At 48.9% G+C, this 11742-nt stretch overlaps 1 pseudogene; it reads right to left on the reverse strand.

The window, feature by feature from the left end:
* Positions 1–279: 279 nt before the first annotated feature.
* Positions 280–645, reverse strand: LOC133059215 (adenosine 5'-monophosphoramidase HINT1-like; annotated as a pseudogene).
* Positions 646–11742: the final 11097 nt, after the last annotated feature.

An 11742-nucleotide genomic window follows, 5' to 3' on the forward strand; every position in this document is an offset into this window, starting at 1 on the left:
GGAACTGAAAATCCACCATCAGGGTATTACAGAGCAGACAGCTGTACTTGAGGGAAAATTAAAGGTTCATAAATAGGAAAAGTATTTTTAAATTGAGGTTTTTATTTTCAGACCATGCAACAATGTCTTTTATTATGTATGGTATTTAAAATCATTTAAAAAAATAAAATTATTTATGTAATCTCTCCATACACAGGCCCAACAAAGTATTATTTAGCAGATTGGAAGCTGCCAACCTGATCACTGCATAGAAAAGGGAAAATGATTCCTACAACACACTTAACCAGGAGACCAAGTCTTCTGCTGACCTCCAAGAACGTGGAGAGGAACCCGGCAGACAGGCTGTCCACCATCTGAGCCTACGTTTACCACCCTACTTCAGGCCCAGATCCGCAGCACATTTCCAGCCAAAGATAATTAAATGTCCAAGGAGACTTCATCTTCATCTTCTGTTGCAGAAATCTGGAATTTGTGTTTCGTGAGTATAATGTGAAATGTGTGGGTGCTTGAGGAGAAATGTCATGGAAAACAAGACCCTGGTCCTCTCATACACGACTTGGCTGGGATTTCCTCGTGGATGACCTTCCCAGAGAGCATGTCAACACCAGGCCCAGCAGCCTGAGCCTTGGTGAGCTCACCTGCCATCTCTGCCTCCCTCCTGTCTGCCAGCCAGGGAAAAGTTCCGGGAGGAGGCAGGAGTAAATGAGATATTTTTAATAAAGATTAGGAGCTGCTGACTTGGCATCGATCTAACTGGTTTGCTTCCCTGGTGGCTGAGCAGTGAAGAATCCGCCTGCCAATGTTGGAGACTCGGATTCAGTTCCTGGGTCGGGAAGATGCCCTGGAGAAGGAAATGGCAACCCACTTCAGTACTCCTGCCTGGGAAATCTCATGGAAAGAGGAGCCTGGTGGGCTATGATCCATGGGGTTGCAAAGAGTCGGACACGCCTTCAAGACTGAACAGTAACAACAACTATAACTTATTTGCTCCTGTGACACTCTTGCTGTTTTCAAAGGCTGCTCACGTGGATGCCCTGTGCTGCCCATGGCTGCCCCGGCATCACCGCTGGACCACATGCAAAGGGGCAAGGGCCTTCCAGTGCCCTTGGCGACAGAGCCTACATGGGGGTCCAGGCAGCCTGGGATACACCCCGGGACAGCCGGAGGTTCCCCTGCCCATCTCCAATGCACTGGACAGAGAGCAGCCTCTGGGCGGCCACCTACAAATGACCCTGGTGACCTGGTGATCCATGCCACCTGTCATCCTCCTGCTGAAAGACCAAGGTCTGCTCTTGTGGTTGTTGGCAAAGCAGGAACCCCAGCAGGGAGGCTCCCCCAGCCTCCCAGCCTCACACCCACACCCCTTCTCTGCTCCTGAGGGCCCCTCAGCCTCACCAGACTCACTCCCCCAGGGGTCAGCATAGCCGTGGCAGAGGAACCCAAGGAGGTCCCTGAAGTCTAGGGAGGGAGGCAGGGCTGCCCCCGAAGGACCCCTCTGTGCAGGGGCTGTCACCACGCGTGGTCCCCTCTCCTGCGGGTGGCCCCTGCTGCCCGCACTGTCTCAGGGAGCCGGTGGCAGAGTCAGGCTAGTCCCTGACCCCACAGGAAAACCTGGACAAGAGGGAGACAGAGACACAGAGAGGCCGCGAGAGGGAAGGGCAGGGCCGGAGGGAGAAGGGAGACAGAGGAAGAAGAAAGAGAGCAGGAAAGACGAGAGCCCACGTTTCCTCTCTGGTGGCTTGAAAGCTCCTTTAACATGATTCATCCGCCTCTCCCGCCAGAGCGCAGCTGCCAGGACGGGGCAGCCATCGCCTCTAGACGTCAGGAGGGAAAGCGGGCCCTGGTCGTGGGGGGCGGGCTCGAGGCGTGTGGCTCATGGACCACTGAGTAAGCACTTCAGGTCGGCGGGTGGCTGGCGGGACCTCAGGCCCAGCGCACACAGTCAGGAAGGCCAGAAGGAGGAGGTCTCCCCGCAGAGGTGGACCCAGACCCAGAGTCCCCGGCGGCACTCACACAGCCCCTGCCTGGGGTCCTAGGATCCAGAGCCCACGGCCGGCTCAAGGGATGGTGACCGAGGCCTCGGAAAGGAAGCAGTTCCTCCACTAAGAGCCAAGAGTGGAGGGAAAGGTCTTGGTGGCTGGACCGAGTCTCGAACTAGACAGACCCAGGCTTGACCATTCAGACGTCCTCTTCGAAAGTGACCTCATGTGACAAGTCCCCGGCCTCTTGTGACCTCTGGGTGGAGAATGGGTGGGGTGTTTAGGGTTTTGCTGGTTCTCTCTCTATGGGTGAATTTAAAACCTAAGAGTGGGAATTAAGACTTAAGCAGGGGAAAGCAGGGTCCATTTTATCTGTTATCTTCTTTTTATCTGGGTCACCCGTCTTTCTAATAGAGGAACTTCATGGGTGGGATGGCTTGACTTTTTGCTAGCTAGCTGTGAAGCTGGGAAGTTGTTTATTTGAGATAGGTGGCCTTGAAGTGGCAGCCTCAACAGTCAAAAGCTTAACCAGGCACTTACAGTGTACCCAGAAAAGCCAAGTGTCAGGCTCTCTACACTGCAAGGGCCATCTGGGAAGTAGCTGCTCCCACTCGACCCTCAGATGACAAGTTACCTTATAAGAACTGCGAGGCTCTCAAGGAGAAGACTCCAGAGAGTCCCTTGGACTGCAAAAAGATCAAACCAGTCCATCCTAAAGGAAATCAGTCCTGAATGTTCATTGGAGGGACTTATGCTAAAGCTGAAGCTCCTGATATGAAGAACTGACTCATTGGAAAAGACCCTGATGCTGGGAAAGATTGAAGGCAGGAGGAGAAGGGGATGACAGAGGATGAGATGGTTGGATGGCATCGCCGACTCAATGGACATGAGTCTGAGCAAATTCTGGGAGTTGGTGAAGGACAGGGAAGCCTGGCGTGCTGCAGTCCATGGGGTCGCAAAGAGTGGGCCACGAGTGAGCGTCTGAACAAGGACAAAGCCAGAACACCACCTCCCACCCCCATCCCAACCCCGGCTCATCCACCCTGAACTCCTGACCCACAGGACCCTGTGAGATAATCAGTGGTTATTGTTATTGGAAGCCGCTGCCCCTTGGCCCAAGGACAGCAGAGACCAGAGGCCGAGGCTGGGGTTCCAGGAGCCCGGTGCCCCCATCCCAGGGCTCTCGGCCACCAGAGCTTCGGGGCTGGAGCCCTGTAAGCTTCATAAGCGGATAAGAGGGATACACATTTTGTAAATGGGACGTTTGACAAATTGGCCTTTATGGAAATGATCCTTAGATGAGCTGACTTTCAGTAAATTGATTTTCTCTGAACAGCCTGGAGCTGGGGTCCCTAGGGCGCTGACACTTCGGAATCTTAGAACCAGGGCTTCCGAAAGCCTTTCCACCGAAACGTGTTAAGGTGGGGTTTGCGTGAGTAAGTAGGAAGGTGCTAAGTAGCTGAGCTGCAAGTTTGGGAGACAGACCACCTCCCTCTCCGTCTCTCCCCATCCTGTCCCTCCTCTTCCTCATCCTCCTCCTCCTCTCCGTATGTGTCTCAACGTGTATCTGGGTGATTGTGAAACAAATGTAATCAGTTCCCTACCCAGAGGTGACAGCACTTCCGGTAATCTGTGATTAGTTTGGGAATAAATTCACCTCTCCAGGATGATGGTAAGAGTGGAATTTACAGGTAGAATGAAAAGAGAAATAGAACTCATAAATAACATCTCCACAGATACTTAAAAGATGACAATACCAGTCTCCCAAAACCTGGGCGCCTCCTCCCTGCTGTAAATACCTATGATGGCCAGCTGCAAGAGGTCTCTGCAAAGCAGAGTCTGAAAACTCCCGTTTCACCCACTGAAGGAGGGGTGGGCCTCCACCCACGATCCTGCGGCTTGAGGCTGCTCAGGGGAAATGGGGGCAACGTCCCATCTCTAAAGACATCACTTCGAGGGTGAGATGTTGGTGGCCAGGAGCAGGCTGCCCTGTGGGCCTGGGGGCCTGGGGAAGATGGGCAGGAAGCTGAGAGCCGTGTCAGATGAGGAGGGATGTCTGAGAGTGCAGGGTCAGCTCTGCCGAGTCCTCTGAAAGTTCCGGCTGGACCGGTGCCTGAGGGCAGCCTGGCAGCTCTCGCAGACTTCACTTTGCATACTCTCTCTGTTTCCGCCATCCTGAGCGCTCAGGGGCAGGGCCAAGGCCCAGGGGTCCTGTCCTCCCTGCCCGGAGCCCAACCTGGAGCTGGCATGAGGGTGGGACTCACCAGGTGAGTGCTGAACGGGTCAGAGGTGTTCAGGCACAGGTCCAGGCCAGGCTGCGAGGCAGAGCTGGGGGCTGACGGGGGCCGCCTGGGCCTGGGTGATGGCCAGGGACCGCGGTGCTGGGGGGTGGCTCCAAGGGATGAGCCCTGTGGATGCGCCAGGCCCCGGGCAGATTTCAGATCCACAGCTGCCCCTGTGCCGAGACAAATGGAGGCCTCCCAGGGGTCCCCGGGGCCTGGGGGAGGAAAGCCCTGCTTCCTGAAATCCCCGGGACCCCTGCCTCCAACACGCTTCCAGTAAGATGCTCCCAGGACTTTCCTACCTGGCACTGGGATTGCTGAGTCATTGGAGAAATTTACGTTGAACTTTATGAGAAATTGGGAGGCTGCTTCTAAGACCGGTGCCATTGGACTCCCGGGTGAGGCCGATGTGTGTCCACTTCAGCGGGTGCTGCAGTCCTACTTGACATCCTTGATGGCTCATGATGTTGGGTGTTTTGTTCTTGTGCCTTTAGGCCATTTGCAAGTCTTCTTCTATAAAGAGTCCAGGCCTCTGGCCCACTTTAAAAATTGGGTTCTTCCCATACTGTTGTTCCAGCAGCATTGGTTGAAAAGACTACCCCCCGCTGGATTTCTTTCAGTGCCTGGGCTTATAATTTATATTAATAGAATTGTGCTACCCTTTCCATTGTTTCTCAGTTTTTCTGAACACGGTGTTTGTTAGATCCACCCACGTTTCTCTAGTCAGTCACTTAGTTATCATCCATTTGTTCATTTAACCGTTCAGTAAGTGGTAAAGAAAATGTCTCTAGTCTCATGAGGTTTATAGTCTAGTGAGGATATTGGCCAATGTAAATAAATGTATATAGTCAACGATAAAGATGGAAGGAAAAGAAGAGTGAGATGAACAGAAAGAGGTTTTTTTTTCAATACTGAGTTGTATTTGCTGTTTATATATTTTGAATATTAACCCCTGGGGAGGAGCTAAGATGGCAGAGGAATAGGACGGGGAGACCACTTTCTCCCCTACAAATTCATCGAAAGAACATTTGAATGGTGAGCAAACTCCACAAAACAACTTCTGATTGCTAGCAGAGGACATCAGGCGCCCAGAAAAGCAGCCCATTGTCTTCGAAAGGAGGTAGGACAAAATATAAAAGATGAATATTAACCCCTCATTGGTCATATTATTAACAAATATTTCTGCCCATTTAGTAGACTGTGTTTTCATTTAGTCGATGATTTTTTGTTGTGCAAAAGGTTTTAAGTTTAATTAGGTCCCATTTGCTTTGTTTTGCTTTTGTTTCTTTTGCCTGAGAAGACAGACCCCCCAAAAAATGATGCTATAAATTATGTCAAAGAGTGTTCTACCTATGTTTTCTTCTAAGGTAATCTTTTATTTTTAAATAGATTACTTCTGGTTGTTTTAGACTTTGTTTTGGGTAATCCCAGTGTCTGAAGTCTTTGGAGTATAAATAAATTTGGGGGAGAGTTCCCTGGTGGTCCTGTGGTTAGGTCTCCGTGCTTTCACAACTGAGGCCCCGCGTTCAATCCTGGTCAGGAGACTAAGATCCCATGTACTGCCAGGCACAGTAAAAAAAAAAGATAATCAACACACATTGGTTACTATTTTCTAAATACTTGCTGGGTTTTTTGCATTTCTTCCATCTAGTTTAGTATCAGAGTTCATGCACATCCTAGTTCCTTCTGGTACAGAAGCACCTCAGTTCTTGAAAACTTTTGCTTCCTTCAAGACTGCTTATCTGCTGCAATAATTACCAATAAATCTCTCAGCACGAGGAACAGTGGGTCTGCACGGCTTTGAGATGAATGGAGGGTGGCTGGCTCCTCTCCATTCATCTTGAGAATCTTCATTGCTACATAAACAGTGAGACACATTATCATGATTCATGTTCAAGTCGCTTCTCAGCTCAACACTGATTCCAGAGAAACTCTCCTGAAGAAGTGGTTTTATTAGGGCTGAAAGGGGATAGCAAGAAAATGGCAAGAGACCATGACAGTCTGGATGCGGATGTGAGTGAGAGACAGGAAGAGAGATAGTGATGGAACTCTGTGTGGATCTGAATGCTCTTCTGCAAACGGATCGCTGACACATTTAATTATGCTCGTCAGAGTTCACGTTAACCTGAGTTAGCAGACACCAGACCCCAGGAGTAAATTCTAGATCTGTGTTTCGGGTACTTCCCATTTTAACATCCTAAAACATACAAGAATTAAATCAACACGTCCCTCGAGGGCTACTGAAAGGCTGGAGTTAGGGAGACATTCTAAATATATCTGAGCACGGATGGGATCATATTCCCAAACAAGTCTGGACGTCTCTCCTCTCTGCCGAGTGGGAAGAAAATCCTCAGTGTAAGAAAATAACTCAGGCTGGCACCTGGGCAGGTCTATGACTGCCAAGATGTCTCTAGGGAACCACTTTCCCTCCTGGGAGAGTAGTGTCTAAACACTGGAGATGCGATCAGAGCCGATGAGATGTGCTTGTCTGCTCCCAGCCCTGAGGAAACCAGAAACTCCCGAGGTTCCTTTCCCTCCAGGCCTGCCTCGGTTCTCACTGTGTGGGGTTTATTTTTAAACACTGGTGTAAGATGTCCTACAGCCTAGCTGCTCACTATCATGACCAACGTAAGGTCGACTTTATACAGTTGATCTTCCTTGAAGACAGCTTCCCTGGTGGCTGAGTGGTAAAGAATCCGCCTGCCAATGCCAGAGACACAGGTTCTATCTCCGATCCAGGAGGATTGCCTGGAGAAGGATATGACAATCCACTCCAGTATTGTCTGGAAAACTTCATGGACAGAGGAACCTGGTTGGCTAGAGTCCATGAGGTTGCAAAGAGTCAGACACGACTTACCAACTAAACAATAACTTCCTTGAAGAGCCAATGTTAAGTGACCCAAAAGACCAGCTTTCCCCACTAACAAAGGTATTTGTTCTTAGAAAGCTGCCATTGTCTGTGAAGCTTCTATTCCTGTTTTACTAATGCAAACTTTGAACTTTGAAAATACTGGTGGACTTAACTTTTATACTTTTGGGACTCAGATTACAAGGTACAAGTGTGAGTCAATTATGTCCACTAATAGTGAACTGAGCCTAGATAAATCAAACCCACTGAGAAGCTCCAAATCACACTGAGCCCAGGTTTAGCCAAACACACTTCTGTTCAATGTGGTTTGAAATCTTGAAAATGGCCAGAGTTCACATCGCACCTGTGAAATGGTCAAAAGAAAGACTTGCAAATTAGGACAGTGAGGAAGGAGGGATCCAGCCCAGATCAGGGAGACAGACTCCTGTGGGTTCAAATCCCAGTCCTGCCACCAGCTTAGCTGAGCACACACCCCGATCTTCTTGCCCTCTTTCAGAGAGGCGGGAGCTTCGCAAGACTGTCATGAAAACTGGACAAATCGAACATGGAGAGCTTCTTAGAAAGGGCTGCCTTGTGTCTGCCCTTAGCATCACTGCGAATGCAGAAGCTCTTTTTTATTCATTGGCCCTCAACAAATTCCTATGAAGAAAGGCTTACTTTACAGATGAGGAAACTGAAGCTCGGAAGGGGTAGATAACGTGCTCAGGGTGACACAGTCACGAGGGAAGGACCAGGCCTGGTCGCGGCAAGTCCCGTCGCAGCAGGGGCTGTTGTTTTCAGCTGCTAGGTCGTGTCTGACTCTCTACCGGAGGGGGTTGCAGGGGTTCTGCTTGCCTTCTCCTCTGAGTGGAGCGTTTATTTCTAGAGCTTTGGATGATCCCCTTTCTCTCCTCCCTTTCTCCTTTCTTCCCACAGAATATTTTCAGCATCTCCTGTGGCTAGAATGCCCTCCTGATCCTCAGGAGACAGTTGCACATCTTTAACATGTGGCTGGACGCTCTCAACCGGCTTTTCCTCGGGGCTCGCTCAGTGCCCGCCCCCCGCCCCGCAAGGTTCTGCCCCTGAACCGGCTGAAGCTCAGAAGTCACGAGTCCACTCATCAACCACAAATGGCCCCAAAATGAAGTTTTCCCAACTCCTGCATCTTAAAGGAGGCCTCCTGCCTTCCAGGAGACACCGCCCCCCACCCCTGCAGTTGGCTCGCCCCCCTAAGGAGTGTGTCCTTTCAGGGACACATGAAGCCCCACAGCGCTGCCGGGGGCTCACAGGCGCTGTGTGTTCCAGAATTCCCTCCGGCGGCGCTGGTATCCGTGTCATTTTAGTCTTCTTGAGAAAAAGAATGCATTAAACGTGAGCCCGAAGGCGATTTTTGAAGATGTGTGTAACTGCTGCCTTGTCTATAGGAAAAAAAAAGAAAAAAAATGGATAAATAGCAAGGTCCTGCTGTATGGCCCTGAGAACTATATTCAGTATCCGGTGATAAACCGTGAGGGAAAAGAATATGTATGTTATATGTTATATGCATAACTGAGTCACTCTGCTATATAGCGGACATTATCACAACACTGTAATTCAACTATACTTCAATTTTATTTATTTATTTTAATTGGAGGCTAATTACTTTACAATATTGTAGGGTTTTTTGCCATACATTGACATGAATCAGCCATGGGTGTACATGTGTTCCCCATCCTGAACCAGTCTCCCACCTCCCTCCCCATCCCATCCCTCAGGGTCATCCCAGTGCACCAGCCCTGAGCACCCAATTTCAGAAAGAGAGAGAAAGAAAGAAGAACATGGAAAGCAGCCCCTGAGCAGAATATGGCTGGGGTGGAATCGCGTTCCTGTCTGACCAGCAGGGCTCCCCCAGCACCCAGGCTGCCCAGAATCCCACGTGCAAGCCCTGGATGTCCGTGTACCGCTCACCAGGCTTGCTCCCATGTTGCACGTGTGCAGGCGTGTGTGTGAGCCCGAGGGCGTGTGAGTTTCCTCCTGGTGTGGGGAGCCGCAGAGCCTGGACTTAGAATGTAAGTCTCACAGGCTCCCACGGGCAGCAGGGCTGCCTGGACAGTTCCCGTGCTGGACGTGAAGACCACGTTCCCAGCTGATGGGATGACTGTGCTGCTCTGGTGAGAGTCCTGCCTTTCTGAGACCCTGAATAACAGCCGCACATGCTGGCCGACTCAGGCCCGCCATGCCTGCCTCTCCGCCTCCAGCAGGGCCGAGGTGGCCCTGTGGTAAAGAGTCCGCCTGCGGTGCAAGAGACGCGGGTCAATCCCTGGGTCGGGAAGATCCCCTGGAGGAGGGCATGGCTACCCACGCCAGTATTCTTGCCTGGAGAACCCCACGGACAGAGGAGTCTGAGGGTTACAGTCCAGAGGGCCACACAGAGTCGGCATGACTTAGCAATTAAATAGCAACAATACAACAACACGGATCTATACATGTGTTAATGCAGAATCGTATACACCAAAAAAAAGGTTAATTTTATTGCATCATAATCATAGGAAATCTAATCTTACAAATCCAGAAGCTTTGTGCACTCAGATTGTTTTGAAACTACTTTAATTTCTACCTCCACTTAAAGATGCTGAAAACACATCACAGGCAAGATTTATTCAAGACAGATAACAAACAACTCCAGTCAGCAGACTGTACAGAAAGAAGAGACCTTGGCCTTACACCAAAAGATTACTGAATGAATGCTTACATATTTTAAATTCAATTGGAGCATTATCATCTGTTAAAATTCCCTACAAATTTTTCTTAACCATCTAACTCGGGCTATGATCTAATTGGATAAGAATTTTGTAAGAGAAATTTCATAGCATACATTTACTTTTAAAGTCTCTAATTCATAGTCTTTTCATGTGAAATACTTTATTTTGGAATAAGTTTTCTTAATTGTATTTTGTTACACCTCACCTTTTGTCTGAAGACAAGGAAATCTGAATTTTGGGTGTACACCATATGCCCTCAATACAAATCGATTCTGTGGGTAAGACGTAATATTGCTCAAGAGTATGTGGTCATGGGAGACAGGCGTGGACAGAGGAAACACGATGTTTGTTCCAGTTTACTGGCTTTGCTGTCAGGCAACAGGTCAAGACAACAACAGCAAGATTAGTTCCTGGTGTAGTGCCCATTAGGCAATCTTTGTGAGTAGGATCGCTCTCCACCCTCTTCCCGTTGCATTATTACCTGGTCTTCACGCACTAATTTTTTATTTTTAATTTTGTTTCTTTTTAATGGAAGGATAATTGCTTTACAGAATTTTGTTGTTTTCTGTCAAACACCAACATGAATCAGCCATAGGTGTACATATGTCCCCTCCCTCTTGAATCTCCCTACCACCTCCCTCCCCATCCCACCCCGCTAGGTTGATACAGAGCCCCTGTTTGGGTTCCCTGAGACATCCCGCAAGTTCCCGTTGGCTGTCTATTTCACATGATAATGTAAGTGTCCATGTTATTCTCTCCATACATCTCACCCTGTCCCCCCCTCACCCCGCGTCCATGTCTGTTCTCTATGTCTGCTTCTCCACTGCTGCCCTGCAAATAAGTTCTTCTTTCTAGATTCCATATATATGGTACCGTCTTTCTAGATTCCGGATATATGTGTTAGTATATGATAGTTTTATTTTTCCGACGTACTTCACTCTGTAAGATAGGCTCTAGGTTCATCCATCTCATTAGAACGGACTCAAATTCATGCATTTAAATTATTAACACAAATGTAGTAATTTTTTTTTTTTTTAGAAACCCTGGGCTGAACCAGAAGGAAGGAAAATCTTTAACTGCCTCAAAGGTGGAGATAAAATCACTTTTGGTCTTGTTCAAAGTCTTGTCCACTCCACGCAGCCGTCTGAGGGTACCAGGTCACCTTTGCTGTGGCCGGTACAACAGAGACACCCAGGGAGGGGTGATGTCTGTCTCCCTACAGAAATGTCTTCCCAGCACTTCTCAGGGAATGCGTACATTTTAATGAGTCCTGAGAAAACTTAATCAGGAAACTGGGAAAACTGGAACAAGCATTATTATTCTCCCGCAATGACTAAAGCTTAACGATCTATATAAAGAGGGAAAAAAGTAAAAAGAAGGGGAAAATGTACGTAGAAGTGTTGCTTGTTCCAGGCACACACTGGTGCCAGGCAAGAGCCGCCGTGGGGAGGGTCAGGTGAAGGCCAACGCTTTGGGAACCGGGGCGGAACTTTCGTGGGGCGGTCATCACGGCCGTGTCAACGGCAGGCTGTGGGCGTGCCCAGGGCTTCTCTGCGCCAAGGGCGAGTCACTCCTGCAAATAAAATAAATATCCATAGATTCGTATGCATTGTCTTCTTTACAAATCTCAGGAAAGGTGTTCCAAAAAATAGTGAGTTTTAGAAGCAAAATTAGTTCTCTAACTGGCTGTTTCAAAAGTGATTCTGTATAGTGTTATTAACCTTGCTAGAGATCCAAGTGTTATATTATTCAAACGCTGCCCCCCCAACCCCTTATTCACTGGTGTTTCCCGTGTGTGAATATTCTCTGCGACTGCTCTAATAAAGTACTCACGGCTACATCTCAGCGAGCCTCCACTTTCCCTACTGCGGATGATTTGGTTTTCTTCATTT

This window comes from Dama dama, chromosome 7, assembly GCF_033118175.1.
Source record: "Dama dama isolate Ldn47 chromosome 7, ASM3311817v1, whole genome shotgun sequence".
In the NCBI taxonomy this organism is placed as follows: Eukaryota; Metazoa; Chordata; class Mammalia; order Artiodactyla; family Cervidae; genus Dama; species Dama dama.